At 43.5% G+C, this 17,999-nt stretch overlaps 1 long non-coding RNA gene across 50 annotated transcripts in view; it reads right to left on the bottom strand.

The window, feature by feature from the left end:
* Positions 1–17,999, bottom strand: part of LOC107054254 — a 95,374-nt gene that overhangs the window by 34,747 nt on the left and 42,628 nt on the right. For 36 of the 50 annotated variants that reach the window (XR_005862624.1, XR_005862635.1, XR_006931030.1 and 33 more), the window contains 5 exons: positions 15,968–16,213; positions 10,708–11,026; positions 4,702–10,155; positions 4,303–4,425; positions 401–745 (listed from right to left, as the gene is read on the bottom strand). This is a non-coding gene — a long non-coding RNA (uncharacterized LOC107054254). Of the gene's footprint in view, positions 1–400; positions 746–4,302; positions 4,426–4,701; positions 10,156–10,707; positions 11,027–15,967; positions 16,214–16,293; positions 17,940–17,999 lie in introns of all 50 variants that reach the window. The other 14 variants (XR_006931063.1, XR_006931064.1, XR_006931045.1 and 11 more) reach the window with 14 other exon arrangements.

Below are 17,999 nucleotides of genomic sequence, written 5' to 3'. Positions count from 1 at the left end.
TACCCACACCAGTCTGCACGCACACTGCAATCCGGCCAGCCCCTGCCCTGTGAGAAGCCTTCATTTAGCTGCCTGTGCTTTCTCCATTTCCTAGGGGGATTTGGACAAGCAGAGCAGCCAAAATAACAGAGTGACACATAAACATCCGTTGTCAACCATTTACTCTCTGCTTTACTCCTCTGCCTATCGCATTCCTGATTTTGTTGGTTATTTTTCTGGTGTTGGTTTCTTTAATTTAGGATGCTCTATGGACTGTGGGCTATGAGGTGGCAAGGAAAATACATTTAGAAGTGGAAAGGATTATCCAAACCAGGAAGAGTGCTTCATTTAGCATAGCCTGGTTGTCCATAAGAAGTGGCATGTCATAGCCTCCCCCAACCCACTGCAGAGCACAACTTACATGAGGAGAGGTCAAGAGCCGTGCCGACATATCGGGTCCCAGCAACAGCAGGGAGGGTGATTGTGAACACATCCAGGAGGGAGACCAAGCCTTGAATTGCAGCAGATGAAAGAAGCAGCCTTTGTGATCAGATGGAGAGGAAGAATTCCTTCCTGACTTCAACCCTTGGAGATCAGGTAAGCAGTTCCTATGCAGCCAAGGCACAACAAGCAGACACACAAGGAGCTGTAAGGTCCTACAGGCTCATCAGCAGGAGCTCCCCATGTTTCATCCCGGAGGACTTCCCTTGCCCAGGTTCTCGGTGTGTCTGGGGATAAGCAGGGCAACGTGCTGAGTACGAAGGTGCTGTTCAGAGAAAAAGACACATCAGTATATGACATGTCTTAGAGCGAGACATGCAGAACTCTGTGCTGGGAATCTGTGCTCTGCCGCTAACTTCATGATGAACATATTCATGAACTAGGGATAATTTTTATCTCCGATTAAAGCTGTGAGCAGGCACAACTCTTTCGCAGTTGACAGCTCTGGGCAAGGAATAGATATGGCAGAATTATCTAAAATACAAGTCCAGTTAATTTCCTTGGATCCTTCAGTTCTCATCAACATGGGCATTTTCTGACGATCTGATTTACTTACCAGCAGTGCCCAGCCATCTATGCCAAGGCAAAGAAAAACAGAGGACATATGCTGAAAAATTTGTAACATGGTCCCCTAATCAAGTGCTGGCTCCATCCTGTATCCTGTTATAAATCGTAATCTACATTGTGTCTACTGTACACATGCCATTATTCTTTACTCTGATGTCTCAAGCAGCTTTGTCTGATTGCATTTAAATACTTTTTTGAAGTCATTATTGGTTCTCCACTTATTTATACGTCGCAGGGCTTGGTGGTTATCTCCTTTTCTTATTAGCAGAAGGACTCAAGGTTACATTTATTCTTCATATCCGAGGAGCCAATTAACTTCCAGGCTCCCCCAATGCCATCTCAATAAATAGAGGCTGCTGTAGCCGTATTTCCTTCCAGAGGGAGACCAGGATGTTCAGCCAATTCTGAATCCACTCATAGCACTGTTTCATGGTTGAGATATTCAGAGGACAGTCTCTGCTGGAGCACTGACCGCTTGTCTGATTGCCGTGTGAGCCACTTTGTTCATCATGTTTCTATTATGCTCAGAGTACCTGTGTATCCCAGCCCAGAGGAAACTCATTTCTGAGCAATATTATGTTGAATATCTCTTGCTCAAGGTGGGGGACACGAAGGGGTTTTTTTTTCTTTTGGGCTTTGACAATAAAATATGCTCTCATTTTTTCTTCCTGTAGCCTCCTTACTTCTCCCTGCAAATCCACAGAATGCTTGGTGGCAGAGGAACGGTGCCAGCATCAGGCCCTTGTTGAAGCTGGCAAACTGATGGGGCAGCAACATTTTTGGTGATCTCTGCCTTGATGCGTGGCAGTGCTCTGCGCCTTGTCTCACTTTTTGCAAATCCTTTTCTATCCTTGAAGGCAAGGCCGTGCAGGTGGCTGCGTTCCCTGGGACAGGGAGAGTTATGTGACTGAAAGTTGGCTGAGCCCTGCCATGGCGTTGTGCCGTCCCAGCTGGCAGCACTACATCATCCATGCAGTGCCAGCCGGGATCAAGCAGGAGTCAAGGTCAGAAAGGCGATGTAAAGGGAGCCAGCGCCACGTGGAGCAGCTCAGAGAGGGTGCTGTGAGTGTGGGACTACCTAGCTATGGCAGTGAAACTCTGTAAGGGGAAAAAAGGAGCCAGCTTCGCACAGAAAAGTGCCATTTTGGTTTAGCTACAGATGAAACCCAGGCTGAACTGGAAGGCAAAGAGGATCACGATGGGTGGCTGTGATGAACACACAGTGAAGGATGGAGTGCCAGATCTTGCCAGCAAGGGGCAAAAAATAAAAGCTCCATTTGTGAATCTAATCGGCGTGTGACACAAATGTGGCGGTAGTAGTTGAGCCATCCCATCTGGCACTTCTTATTAATCAAAAGACTCTAAAGCCAAGGAAACCTCCAAAAATATCCATCAACAAGAGCTGAGAAAGGGAGAACGTAAGGCAACCCCAACTGTGTCTCCAGAGGCTGTGCTTGATGCTAACAGGTGGCAATGCACATTGCATGATTTAGAGCTCAGAGGGGAATAGGAATCTGAAAGATCAAATATCATTCCAAAACACAGCCAAGCTTTATGACCTGAATATTTGAGCTCTGAGTCTTCCAGGACAGACCTGAATTTGCAAATGGGGAGAGGAAATGGATATATCAGTTCCAGCTCAGCATTTCTTGCCTTAAAATCATGTTGGTTTTCAAACGGTTACAAAAGAAACAACTAGCTCACCTGACACGCATACTTTCTTTAGAACACAAAAAAATACAAAGAAAATACTCTTTTGTTCAGATGCTAGACTATTATTGAACCCCACTTCTTTCTTCCAATAGCACCTTACATCCCTGACCCATTAAGTTGCGATAACATCTACACTCATATCCTGTATGAGGGCTGATTGGACGGTGATTGGCAGGAGGTCTACAAGTGATTTATGAATACGATTCAGTAGCGCTTGTCAATATGCCTTATGAACAGCCTGCTTCCTTGAACTGCAGTAGGCATCTTGTCTACAAAGATGCATGTGGGTCTCAAGAGCATTGCAGGCAGCAAGAGCTCTGCAAGGCAGCAATGAAGTGAGGAGGAGCTGAGAAAAGGAAGCAGAAGCTCTGGAGAAGAGAAAAATAATTTGCCCAAGAAGTTGCAAGACTGAAGCTCAGCAATGGAAGATGATCACGGTTTTGGCAAAATCTTGCCTGGATTTTGCCACTGGAAAATACTAGAGTACTCCCTTAACTCTATATTTGTTATGTGTAGCTCTTAGCAGCACTCTAGAATAGAAAGGTAACTGGAAAAGAGATTATGCACCCCATAGTCAATATGAGGCAGTAATATCAACCATCACAGGCTCTCCTATCAAACCCATTGTAAATGGGGTCTGAACTGGTGCCGACAAAGATTAGAAGGGGAGGCTGCAGAGAGTGGAGAAGGATTTGTTTGCTTTCTCTATTGTGTCAGAACGAACCCTTTGAAAAGAGGACGGTGCAGCTTTAATAATAAAAAAAAAAATGAAAGAAGGAAAGAAAAAGAAAAAAAATAGAAAGAAAGGTGCCTCAGTTGTCTCGGCAGCTGATCAACAAAGGAGCAGTCGTGAGCTGTAACCTCTTGGAGCTGCAGTCTGGAACATGACACATGTCAGGCTATGATAAATGGTGCGGAGTGTGTGCAATTTCAAGCGCAATGCCCTTGAGATGCTCAGGACCCCGATCGCAAATGTTATTGTTAAATTAAACCTTAAAGGAAGGATTGGAAAGGGGAGGGGTGGGTTTGTGCGTGTATGTGCGTATGCGCGTGCGTATGTGTATTTATTTTTATATATACGTATGGATATACGAAACACAGAAGAGATGGGAAAAGCGGCAAGGTGAGAAGAGGAAAACTTCGTATTTCTTTCAATTTAATTGTGCATCTTCTAGTTCTGACTGAGCCACGGGAGAACTTCAGGCAGGATTTTCTGTCCTATGGACATTTTATTGCATTTGCTCCATCACAACTTAATAGCTAGAGATCAGCTAAAGTAAGCAAGGGTAAGAGTGAAAAACATATAAATAAGCAGGTACAGTGCCACAGATGCACAGCTCATCTAGCTCAAGCATTCTGCATCCAGGTACCTTTTACAGTGAATAAGTGTAGTTTCAGAGAGTTTTGGGGCCTGATTTTTGGAGCTACCAGTCCCTAAAGGCTTGTTTCTTAGTTAGGATGATTGCTAGCATTTGTTTATGAGGCAAATACACTTTAAAGATGCTCTCAGAAAGAGGGGTGGTGTTCACAGCCATAACTCACCTTGGGGAGCATGGGCCTGGAGGCAGATTTCATCCCTGGCCAGGAGGTAGAGCCCAAAGTTTGGAGCACACTAATTCTGTGGTACCAGCATCCTACTTTTCTCCCGTGTTTTAAGCATCAGAGCTGGAACAGAAGTAGTAGCAGATGTTTTAGACAAGAAATTGCAATAATGCAAGTAGTCAGGGAGGGTGGAATAGAGAAGAAAACAATGATTGAGAGTGAAAAATAACCACTCTTACAACCTGAATAACTCTTTGCCAGGAGAGGTGGTAAGGAGGGCTCAGTGAGCCTTACCCTCTGGCTTTTGCTTTAGGCAGGTGGAGTGGGGAGCAGGGACCACATCTCCTGAGCTCCCATCTCCTCCCCCTTGTTCCTTCTAGAGAACAAGATCCAACATACCTCCATGCTGAGAGTGTCTATTGTCACTCAGGACCTGGACTTTAACTTGCTCCTCTCTTCCATTCCTCCTATCACTTATTTTATAACTTCAGCCTTTGTCATGCTTCAGTTCATGCAGATTCCACAGAAGTCCTTTCTTTACCTTCTTGCTTTTCATATTCCCTCCTCCATAGCATCCACGCTAAGTGCAATCACTGTAGGCAGTGCAGGAAACACAGAAGAGAATGGAGCTGAGTAAACGAGGAGGAGGACATGGAGGGGTGAGATATGGGGTGGGGGATGCTGGAAAGTGTTCAAGGGGAAATGCTTGCATGACTCACATAATTGAAGAGAAAACAAGGCATATGAGCAACATAAACCCTCCACTGGAAAAGAAGATGGGAAAAGCCTTTAAATCATAATGAAAACTCAATTCAAACAAGCAGTAAAAGGTAACAAAGAACTAGCAATGACTCATCAAGTAAGATATATCGTTTGCTCTAAGTTCTACCAGACACAAGATAAACCCACTGTCCAGAAACGACCAGCATAAGAGAGTTCCGTGACCTGTATAAAACACCTAGGACAAGAAACAGGTAGCAGAAGCCTGGCCTCCATCAGCTGTATCCACCTGCTTATTGCTCCAGGTTGCCTCTACAGTAGTTCCTTGTCTACTGCAGCCTTCAGGGTGACATGACAACATTATAACCGAGGCCCAGATCTGGGAAATATAATGAAGGCAAAAAAGCACATCAGATACCAAAGTACTAAGTATTATTATTTTTAGAAATCATCTTACGAACATCCTATGGCTTGTTTTGTACTTTTTGGCTACCGTTGCCTAGCGTCCAGGAAAAGTCAAGTCCTTTTTCGGTTCTTTGGAACATTTTCCCCATGTTTCTTGTCATTAAAGAAAATAAACATTAGACAAAAGCAGACTTTATTGTAACTATAAATAATTCAATGCAGATGGATTCATGGAAAAATACCAGCAGGCAGATTTTCAGAGAGAAAAAAAGAGGAATGCTCTAAGGTCAGATGGTGAGGAAAACGGAAAGGGTGAAGAGTCAAGAAACCACAAGTTGTCTTGAAAAGAATAGATACAAACAAGAAAGTAACAAGTGACATGTAAATGAAAATAAAGGTAACTCGGAAAGGCAACAGAATGTTTCAAAAGATTGAATTTTTTAGTTATAAGCATGGCTGTTTCCAAATGCCATGGAAAAGAAGTCATCTACTGCCAGTCTAGGAAGAGATCTTTTTCATAGTATCCCATAGTGATTTGTTATCTTTCTCATCTCCCCCCTTTAGGAAACAATTGGCTGTTACTTACAATGCCAAGACGATTACTGAACAACAGATTCTCGCACCTAATACTTGCTTCATCTGACAACCCGGACTCAGGTGTGTGGCCAACTTTCTTTCGGAGCACACAGGAGTGCATTGCTCTGTTACAACCTTCTTCCCAGAATCCTGTGGGCTCGGAATCCCAAGTGGTTTAAACAGATGGGCGATGATACACTGACAGATATCTGGGAAATAAGCTCTGTCAGTTAATAAAACTTGTTGCTACTCAGTACTCTGACTCATCCTAGAAAAATGCCCTTTGCATTGTCTTCTCTTGAACTAATGGACAGCGGTCATTATTTTTCTAAGCTGCTAGAGCCCTTTAAAATACAGATAAAATACTGAGGAATTAATGGGAAGCTTGGAAATCCACAGTCTACTCTCAACCCTGGAATCAGCTCATTAAGCAGTATAAATGTAGTTGCACCATAGCTCAGGTGGAGGAATCTAAAAACAATTCAGGAGGGTTTCAAAGCACTTTGAGACCCCAATGGAAGATAATGCCCAGATACAATGCATCTGGTTCCATTCGTATACCTATTATCCCTTACCTTTGTTCATATACATGTTTATCCACACCCATCCAACACCTCCATCCAATAACTACTCACGTACTTCATGTAGAGTCCTCAAACCATTTATTTTTATCTCTCCACTGCTTATTCATCTGAAGCAACATCAGTACACAGCCATTGAAATCGGCAGAAGCATAAACACGATCAGGAACTCTGAGAATGTGGAAAAGTAAACTGATGGCAAAGAAAAATGAATAGGAAAAAAGTCTGTTCAATAGGAGGAGTTGATGAGGAGTTGGTGAGAAGGAAGAAGGACATTCACAGAAGTGGAGCAGCTTTGCTTGATTGCAAGCAAACATTTCAAAGCCACCAATTTTGCTGATGTTGCACAAGAGGAATGCAGTGGCTCCTTTAGGTATAAGTTCTAAAGGGCAAAGGTGAATAAAAACCAGTTAGGGACTAAGCTGGAATCACTGAGGCCGGCACAGTCCCAGAGAAAACCCAATGGACTATGGGGAATACCTCTATGCACCATGTGAGACGCACAAAGCTTGTTTGTGCAGACACTCTTTGGAAAGGGATTGTATTTTTGTGATGCGCTTTGGCTTCTTCCGTGTTCGTTGTTTTGTGGGTTTTTTTTTTTTTTTTGTAAAACCAAGTGGCAATGGATGCTGAAACAGAAGGCAGAGGAGTTTTAAAACAGGTCTGTGAAAACAGCTGGGTCTGTCTCTTCTTCTCAAGGCTGCTTCTGGGAAAAGTGCTGCAGTAGTGAGCTATCTTCTGCAAACACAAGGCATCAGGAGAGAAAGAAAGGTTTCCAGGAAAGAGAACCGAACCACCCAGCAAGGGTGAAGAAAAGGCTTACTCCGGGCCTGTAAACATTTGAGAAACAAAAGTAGAAGCACAGGGAGAAATCATCTTGTCATTCTCAGCTTTGCCACACGCTGGGGGAACAGCACATTGTTCTCCAGCTGAACAATGCCCCGTTCCCACCACGTGAGATTTTCTCTCACTGGGAAAAGAATGCGAGCTTTACTTTGCTTTATTATCAACTCTGTGCATGTGGAGATAACTGCACAGGCTGGTCGGTCCCTGAAAAGCAAAGATGCATTTTGATCAAAATTGGATTACTGGGCATTTCATTTCTCCTTAAGAATGGTTGTGAACTGATTTCTCATTTACTCAGTATGCAAAAAAATTAACAAAATAAGAACTGTCAAGACAGAATAATGATGTTGAAAAGAAAAATAAAGCCCCCAAAATTCCTGAAAAATAATTGGAATGAAGCAGCTCCAAGTCAGATTAGCCTTAAATCTTCTTATGATGAAGGTTCTTGCAACCAAAGGCAAGTTATTTCATTAGGCTGGTTCTGCATTTTTAATACCCGGTCTGTCAACTTAACACAATATTTTTTGGTTATCGGGGCAGCTTTTTATTGCTATATATTAACAACATTGCAATAGGTTTAAGAGTAGGAGTCCATAGTCAAGGCAATTACAGAATTAAGTGCTCAGTCAAGTCCCAGTCAAACTGCGGTCAAATGGGTTAAAGGGAGACGGACAGAGCTGCCAATCCCAAAATACAACCCAGCCTTCAGCCCATCCTGCAGCCAAAGGAATAGCACTCAGTTGACTTTAGCAGACTCTGCAATGGAAAATATTTCTGTCCAGAACAAAATTGGTCTGTAATCTGGGTAAGCTATTCAGAGCAAACAGTGGCAAATTTAGCCCTTTCTCCTGTTTGTAAATGGTCCATGTACGGACTTTGTTTCTTGTAGTAGCTTTGCATGTATTCTTCTGACACATACTATATATAGAAATATTTTAGCAGACTAGCAACATTGATTATGCCTTGTGCTATCTATGATAGATCATGGTGATCACTGGTCCTCTAGGTTATGATGTGATTTAGCCACAGAGTCAATATGCAAAAATATTGGTGTAAGATGTACTAAATCAGATCCTCATGAATTTTAAAGCCCATGTCTGAAGCTCTTCCTCAATCTATTTACCAAATCAGTATGGCTGCTCCCAAATTAAAGTGCTGTGCCCCATAAGCAAGAAGATCAAAATTATGAGCCATCATAATCCTGCCTGCGCTAGTAAATAATAGATGATTCAGCTGTAACCTGAAAGCAGCTTTGGGAGCTATATTATTAACATTTCCAAAAGTTTTATAATGATATCAACCTTTAGTCCAGGTTGCCCAGAGCAGCTGTGGATACCCCATCCCTGGAGGCATTCAAGGCCAGGTTGGACGGGGCCCTGGGCAGTCTGAGCTGGTGGGGGACAACCAGCCCATGGCAGGAGTTGGAACTGAGTGAGCTTTAAGGTTCCTTCCAGCCCAAGACATTCCATGATTCTCAAAGTAGCCCAGCATGCTTGGCTGTAGATCCTGAGCTCAGAAAAGTGGCCTAGGCTAGCAGAGATTCATCAGAGATGTCCTCTTTATTTTAAATGTTTCATCTGTATTTTTGAAGGATTCTTAGTGATAATAAGGTTACAATACCTGGAAGAGAAAAGTCTACACGAATGCCAAGCACCAGAGGGATCCTATATGTTAGGGTCAAATATGGAGGCAAATTCAATTCAAAGATTGCGAGGCTCAGCCTGATGGCACTGAAACCTTCAATGATATTTGCTACCCCGAGCCTAATTTACTTAAAAATTACAACTCATGGACTTACAGATTTCATTTCTCTCAGGGAAAATACCCACGTAGATGACTGAAGGATACCCACATACTCATTACACACATTCAAGCAAAGGCAAAGTTGATCTGTAATCACAGATAAACTATTACCTGTGAGATATCCGATTCTCAAGTATGTCAGGGAAAGGAAAGCCCTGCATGGGTCACGTTGACTTCTCATCTCAACGTTTACAAACATTTCTCCTCAGGAAGAAAAGTTTTCTTGCTGATGTGCCACTCTCTTGCAAAAAATAAATAAAAAAAGAAAACAATCCCCTTCTGCCGACATTCCCTTCCGAGTCTGAGAACCTCTATTGTCTTTTCTCTGGTAATAAATGATAATAATTAAAGGCAAATACACAATAATTAGTCACACTAGGTTTATCCATCTGGCATACCTGTATCTCATCACTGTGTCTTTGAAACAGATGACAAGCACCATATTGCACAACATCCTGCTAATGGGTCTGAGCAGGGGAAAAGAAGGTAAAAGGGTTACCACAAAAAGAAAAAAAAAAAAGAGAGAAAGTGAAAGAAAAAAAAAAAGGTCAGCAACAGGGAATGAGAACATTATACAGCACTGAAAAAATAGCCGTGGCTGACTGTCAAGTTACAAACCACTTACTGGCAGATGTGCTTTCAAGTGGGGGTTAGGAAAACATGGAAATATGCGTCACTGCTTAAACTACCTCCTGCTTAAGATACCTGTACCTGACGTACCCAGTGTTGAAATGAGGAACATTTCCTGGAATATTTTAGCTGGCTATGCAGATGTATGAGGGAAAATGAGCTACTTTAAGATCTTTGCTGGGATACCTGAAAAGTTTGGGTTTCGTTCTGAGGATAGCATGTTATGGATCAGCTATTTTGGTCCCTCTTCACTGAAGGCTGATTGATGCACACCAGGAGTCCCTCCTCATCCCTATCAGGGCAGCAGAGCAAAATTAATATAGCAAAGAATTTTTCAACAAATATTTACTCCTTTAAAAAAATGATCAGACAAGGCTGGCATTTGATTTCTGGGAACTTCTGAGAAGCAGAGATTTACTTGTATAAATAATCACAGAGAGCCAATTTCAGTCACATGTATTCAGATTTCGATTAAACCTCCACAAGTGCTTCAGCTCTCAAGCAAGCATCAGAAACTTGCATGCACTGAGGGCTGATAGTCTGCTGGTAATGACTTTCTGGTTGCAGTGCAGCCATGCCCAAGACAACTGTCACGGAGTTGGCCAAGATACGTTACCTAGCTACACACATGAAAAAACAAGCAAACAAAAGTGTTCCTGGCCAAAGCCTTTACAACCTAGATATAAGACAAGAATCAAGTGGTTTTGTGCTTCCCTAGATCTAGCCTGTCTGTCTGAGGCTTGCATAGCTGCAAGCTATCGGTTGGCAGAAGAATACCCAATAATATACCATGAGGTAAAACAAAAAATAAGTAGACCATTGGTAATTTATACCCATTACTCACCTAGGCTTCAAGGCAAAATCGCACTCTGGAAACATCAGGCTGCTCTGTTACCCTTGTTTTGGGAGGGTATACATCTGGCTAGGATCTAGGGAACATCTCAACAGGTTCTGTAGGTGTTATTGAGCTCAAAGTCATCCCAAGCTGTAACATATCTGATGGGACTCCTAGCTGATCAGCTGTCCTTCATTGGGCATTCTGGTCTCAGGAAGGCAATACTGTGATGAACATGTTTGCCTGTGCTCAAGCCTGCAGAGTTTGGTAGAAACACTCAGGCAAATTTGTTTTCATGCAGCAGTTCCAGCACAATAGGAACTCAGACCTAATTAAAGAAATTAGAAGAATTAAAGAAAGTAATGGAAAATGTGATGTTCTCCTAGCACTCTATATCTGACCGTACTGGCAGGAGGAATGCATTGCAAACTCTTTAGAAGGGTGGATTTTTTCCTTATATACATCTAGTGTTTACCTCACAGGTGGTTTTCCAGCCCAGAAGCAATTCATCTCGACCTGGCTAAGCTCTCTGGTGTGCATCACACCCAATATGCTGCAATGCTCTGCCACTGCTCTGCAAATGAGTAGCATCTCCCTCAGCCTGGTAAGCACAGTGAGACTTTGGGATAGGGAGTGAAAACAGAGCAAAAGGCTGGAGTTTGTTATTAGTTCTTCCCAAGCAAATTAACTGGGAGCAGCTTTTCAACATACTTCCTGTGCATATTTTCTATACAAAGAGAGCTTCTCTTGTTTGTTTCTCTCTTCCTCTGGACAGTCCCTTGTGATGATTTTCACAGCTCTTATGGAAGCAGCTCATTGTTCTGCAGCAACTTAATTAAAGTGTACTTCCATGCAAAATTAGGCTATTGTATTTATTTAAACTTTATGGTAATCGCTGTACAAGGGCTGTGTCTGCATCCGACACCACACACCCACGTCTCTCCCCATCCCACCCCACCGTCACCACTCCCAAAGGAAATGGCTCATCCTGCCCTGGTGGAACTCCTCATTGACTCAAGTGATGCATTTGAACTTTAACCTCTGGACAGCAATATTTGCTTGCCATGCCAGCACCTTTATGGATGAAGGGTATGCATTGAGTGGCTCTGAAGAGAGAAATGTGTTGCTTGTGGTTTTCTTCTCTGGAGCTTAAGCTAATTCAATTCTGAAAACGGTATTTCACACTTTCTGTACTAGGTCCCCTGGCCTTTCCTGGGCTGGTTTTCTTTGTGACCAAGTACTGTAACGCCATAGGAAAGCTCTTATTCTTAAAATCTTTCGAAGTTTATGAGCTCCACCTACACCATCTACAATGTTAAATGTACAATTTCAAAGAAAACACAGTTGTCACGTATCACTTTATGTCCAAACATTATCCAAGTAAAGTGTAAAATAAAGCTCTGTAATTTAATTTCTCTCCTTTTCTTTGGGGGACAGAGGGGTGAAAAGGTGGAGATCGCTGCAAGTTGTTTGCAGAACATTCCCACACAGAAATATGCTGATTTTCAAAGAGCTGTTAGTAAGTTCAAACCAGCATCAGATTTCATTGACTCCACTATGGCTGAATACGTCTAAGCAGAGTTGTGATGAGGAATAAAAATAAAATAAGTGTAATTAAAGCATCCAAGTGATCTTGGTGCCAAGGTGATTGGTGTGTATTATTTTGTCCACAAAGAATGAGCTCCCCAGAAGAGTTTTGCTGGAGCTGTGCCAGCAGACGGGAGCTCTGCCCCTCTCCAAGACCATAATGAATGCTCAAATTTGACTGAAGAGATCCCAGTCACATCACGGGAAGAGGAAAGCTGAGGTTTCTGGCTCATCATTGTCAGGATGAAACTGCACTTTCTGTCATGCTCTAACATCTTGTTTAAATCAGAGTTGTTGCAATGCACTTGCGTAGAGGGGTTTCATATTTAACCTAATTTTTCAGATTTGTTGATTAATATACAAGTGTCCAACAGTTCATAAATCGGTTGTCTAAACACAGACTATAATCCAAGGCCTGTTCAGAAATTATCTCGCCTGTTTTCTGCCAGGCTTCTATTTATGCAGTTGATAACCTCCACTTTCTTTCCATCTAAACTGCTTATTTTCTTTCATGCTGTCCCACAGGGCTGTTTTCTTGTGAAACTCTGAATTGGCTTTCTCTTCCAAATCGTCATCAGGAGCGAATTACTATTGCAACATCATATCACTATCGCTCAGATTTACTCTGATTTATCTGCAGGCTGATCCCAATAGCCCAGCTCTGCTTTCCTGCTGAGTGGGTATGTTAATGCAGCTATTGTCCCAAATCTTGTGGTAGGCCGACCATAGCCACACTCCTTCTTTGCAGTTTGCCTGTTTGGTTGATGGGCTCCGTCCTGACGCAAGGACCGTGTCCACCACTTGGAAGAAGATATGAGAAACCCTTCACTAAGCAGAAACGTAGTAATTCATCGCCTCTGAGAAAGCTTCAGCGTAATCCTTTGGACACAGAGAACAGCTTCAGCTGGAGATTTTTATATCCATTGACAACTTCTTTAGTGCTAACTCTGACTATTGCTCTTCTCTGCATAACTGACTGATCACCATATATATTTCACTGGGGTTACATGACTCTGAGATAGATCTTCCAGCAAAATTAATATCCCTGACACTGGAATATCTGCTTTGGCATTCCTTGTCCTCTTTCACTTTTTGTTGCGACCACAACCAGAGTATTGGTTGTAAAACAAAAGGATGTTTCTAACCTCAGGAAGACTCCAGAGAAGCTTCGTGTTTGCAAGAGCATATGGAGGCTCTAGATGGGGTTTGAGAACAGCCTGCTGCAGGTGCTACATGTGCAACTCAAAGGAAGTGTATCCCTGTCTAGGGCCTCTCACCTTAGGGCAATACAGGGTTTAGTAAATACATAGAAAAAAATGTTAGAAAAATGCATAATCTGTCTTTTCTTGTTGCTGTTTTGGTGTCCACCCCCTCACTGGACTAGCCTCAGCTTCTAGACAGAAAAGAATTTGGAGGATTGTTTGTGTCACTTCAGTTTCACTCATTTTTACTCAGGGCTGTAACCTCAACTGTCTGCAGTCTGCTCTTGCCCATTCCTTCTTGTGCTGGTCTAGGAAACAAGGAGATGACCTCAGCATCTCAAATAAGCTCCCAGCTTCACCTGCAATCCCTCCTGAGCACGTTGCCTTGGGCCCCCACTCTGTGTTGGACTGCTTCATTAGTGCAATCCCTTCTCTCGTCAGTGTAGGGCTGTTTAACTGAGCTTATTTGTGCACACCAAAGGTTCTGTGAGGAAAGGCAGAGATGACAGCTCCCTTTGATGCAAACCTGGTAATACGAGTGCACTTGCTGGTATTTTGTACCTGCACTAGAGCACGAAATGCAAGTGAGGTGATATTTGATCTTCCGCATCTTACGATGCTCTTTTTCATATGGTTGATATGGCTAACACAAGGCAGTGCTATACCAAGGCCTGACCCCAAATGGAGAGTGGCAGCATTATAAAACAGCCAACATCATCCTTCAACCCTTGCTAAATGCATGGGGGCCACACCTTACAAGGCCTAAGGAGAAGAAAGAAGGAAAAGCAAAAATCCCAGCGACGATGGGAACAGGCAGAAACTTCAGCTCCGTTATCACTCCCCTTCATCTGCTCAAACTCCTCACTGCAGGGGTTGTCATGGTGATGCAGGTTTGACCTCTCACTTTTTACTCTTCCAGGAGCTAAAAAGGTAAAAATGAGCCATTCTGTCTCGAATGAAAATCAGCCTCCCTCTGTCAAAAGACGCTGAATCGCTTTTTTACCCCTTTGTCAAACCTGAACGTTTCCATAGGTGACACGGAAATAAATAACTGGTGCTGAGCATCATTGGTGGATTCGGCAGGATGGAGCCGTGGGAGAATGCTGAAGATAGGGCTTGGCAAGAGTGGTCCATGCCCAAGTTTCCCATAAGTCACAAGGCTCCATTGTCCCACATTTCCTCTCCATCTCTGTGGTCAGGTCCTCACTCAGCCAGCTGAGCGTGGGGTTTGTGTTTCTGACAGCTCTACGGCAGAAAAATCAAACTATTGATTGAACTGTGTAGCGGCCTCATAAGACATTATTAGCAGCCCGCTGTAAGTGAGACCAGAAAGGGTAAAATCATTTCTTTTTATTAATATTCTTGAGTCAGGCTTCAGCAAAACCTGAGGTTTGGCCAGGTTGGCAGCAAAGTGATGGCACCATCTCCCTGTCTCTGCATGAAGCTGGTAATGCACACGTAGGGGTTTGTGTCTGTACGAGGGGGTGGCTTATTTACTGGGATAGAGCCCCTGTCTGGACTATGAGCCAAAGCAATCTCCTTCTGTCGATTACTTTTGAATCTAAGTCCTCTGCTTTGATAACCAAATCCTTCCCTGCTTTCTCATTCCCCCCTCCAGTCTCTCCTCTCACCACTTTCACGCAGTGCCAGGGTAGTTGACATGTGAAACCAGCATGACTTCAAATCAAATATTCAGGTTAACGATGAGTTGGCCTTGAATGAAACCTTTGAAGAACTCTGATGCGGACTCCTCCATGCTTTGCACAGCTCCATCAAATCTCTCTCTACCAAAGAGGCTCCCCTCGTTCTGGCTTAAGAGAAAGCTACCGAATCTATTTGACTGGAGAGAAAAAAGCTAAAGCATGTATATAAAAATATAAATGTACACGCATGTATATATATTGTCTGTGTGCGTATTTATATATGCTTTATATATATAAAGCACCAGCCTTAAAAACCTGCTAAACTGCAATTGAATTCTGAAGTCATCTGAAGTTCAAACGTTTCTCATGATTTTGGTGTTCAAGTTCCTGATGACCAGCATTGCTGGACCTTGTACTGCTGTATAGGCCCTCACAGCACCAAACAGAAGTCCAGCTCATCTCCAAACACTGTTATCCTCAGATTATCTCTCTGGAAACTCTTCATCCACATTCTTGTTTCTACCTTCCTCTCTCTCTCTCTCTCTCTCTCTCCAAATGAGCTTTTGTTTAGTGAAGTAGATTTGACATTTTAGCGAAAGAACTCAATTCAGCCATGGTTTGGTGGCCCTTCTCCCAAACCCACAGATACATACAGCAACCTGCAGTTACACCCCAGTGCATGAGACTCGTCCCTCTAAGGATGTGGGCTTGAAGACCTGAGATGTTCCAGAAAAGTGAGGGCACAGCCGCCTGCCTTTTGCATCAGCCACTACCTCAACCAGTAACTTCTAATCTGTTTGAGAACCGAGAAATATGGACAACGACACCATAACCTACCTTTCTTCTCGGCAGCACCTCTCACGTTTGCAGTTCTCCCCTTCCTTATCACATTCTTGTGGTAGCTCTCATGCTGCTCCTTCCTCTACTTCCTTCCTTCTGGTTTTGGGAACCAAAATTTCCTTTACTTCCAGCGGTGACCATCGCTCCAAAAGTCGCTGTGACCACACTGTTCATCCAGCAGAGTCACGGCATATGGGACACTGTAGAGTGCTTCTCGATCTCAGCTAGCAAGTCACTGATGTCCTAAGTTATGAAGACAGATGGCATTAGTGCCAACACTTCAAGAGTATCTCACAGTAGGGCATTCCACAGGTTAATTATACCTGAGAAACTTCTTCCTTTACAACATTAGATCCTAGTGAGTCTGGTTTGCCTCTATAAAAGACGGTTTTCACATTACGTGCAATCCATTTCCCCAGCACAGATAGGCATTTTCTGTGATTAAGCTTTACAGGCAAAAAAAATATATATCATCTCAGACATACCCCTTTGTCTTAACTTCAGCTATACCAGAAGCAAATCCAGCTCTATTTACACTTATTTCAGGGATCGGGAGTGAGAGGGATTGAAGTACACAGTGCCCTAATCCCATTGTTTTCATATTGTAATGCTCTGGAAAAAAAAAAAAAAAAGATAGCTGAGGGATGTTAGGAAGGTTCCAACTTCTGTATATTTATGATCCTTGGTACAGCCCTGAAATGCAAATTATAAAGAACTTCCCCTCTGCCACCCCTTTCTCTCTCTCCCTCTCTTATCCTACATTTTCTGCAGCCTGAAAGATGTAAGTCATTAGATAAATGACTGCCAGTGGAGCGCTAGAGCTGTAATGTAAACTACAACGACTAAATTCATATGAAAAAAAATAATACATCCCCCAGAGAAAAGTTCTGCTTTTCACATTTAAATGTACTAGTTATCAGCTATTCCTGCTCACAGGGCATTAAAATACATTCCGCTTCCTAAGTCCTGATGCAGCTCTAACTGGACTCCAGCTCGGAGCTAAAATAGCACATATTTCACAAAGTGGTGTAATGTAAAACTGTCGTCTAAACATCTCTCTCCTCACTAGGTCTCTCTAGGGCTTTCTCCACAGAATCCTGCTTCTTCTTTACGGCGTCGTCATTTATGTCTCTGTTTATTAGTGGAATGAACTTGTCAGTAATTGTCTTCCCACCAGCTCTCGCCCCAGCTCCCTCCATGCTCCTCTGCCCAGCTGGGGTCAGCAACAATGGGAAACACGCCTGCCAAAGATGCTTCAACATTGGCCCTACAGCGTGCCGGGGGATGAGGAGGCCGCTGCCAGAGATTCCTGAGCCCAGAGGACCCTGCTGGAGCCACGACCAGAAATGGCACTGCTGGGAGTGAAGGGGACTTGGCAAGGAGGTCACCACACAGCCTGGATGAGCACACATGGAGCCAGCCCAAGGGCTGGAGGAGGCGTATGGTGGGGCTCCCAGGACGGATGGAACCCCCTTCCCACCTCACCATTCTAACTCACTGCTTTAACCCACGTGCTCCCTGGACGCAGCCTGCAGTCCCTCTGTCCTTCAAAGCCTCAACTCACAGCTTCTGATTTCAAGGCTGCAAAGGGAGTCTTCCTTTAAGATTTCCTTTGTGATTTTTTAGGTAAACCCCTTAGGGTTTGGCCAGCTGGGGAAATTAGCAACTCATAAACTCCAGCACGAAGCTGCAGGGGATGAGCAGCTCAGCACACAGCCCAGGATTCTGCCCCTGTCCTCCCAGGGATTCGCCTTGCGGACGGCTCGCTGCGGGTTCCAAAGGGGCTGATCCGTGGTAGCTGCCTGTCCATGGCAAATGCGAGATAATTTAAAGGACTTTAATCCTTTTTCTTTGCCAGTCCGCCTGATGAGTTCGTGCAGGGTGGTTCGTACACAGTAAATTCACACCGTAATTTACTGTGTACTAATTTCCCCAAGCTTTTAATTTCACAGTGTCTCAGTTTCCTCATCTGTAAAAGAGAGATAATAAATACTTTCCTTTCTGGCAGGAGTGCTCGAGATCCTTCAGC

This window comes from Gallus gallus, chromosome 10, assembly GCF_016699485.2.
Source record: "Gallus gallus isolate bGalGal1 chromosome 10, bGalGal1.mat.broiler.GRCg7b, whole genome shotgun sequence".
Taxonomy (NCBI): domain Eukaryota; kingdom Metazoa; phylum Chordata; class Aves; order Galliformes; family Phasianidae; genus Gallus; species Gallus gallus.
This window is presented reverse-complemented; position numbering and strand designations above follow the sequence as displayed.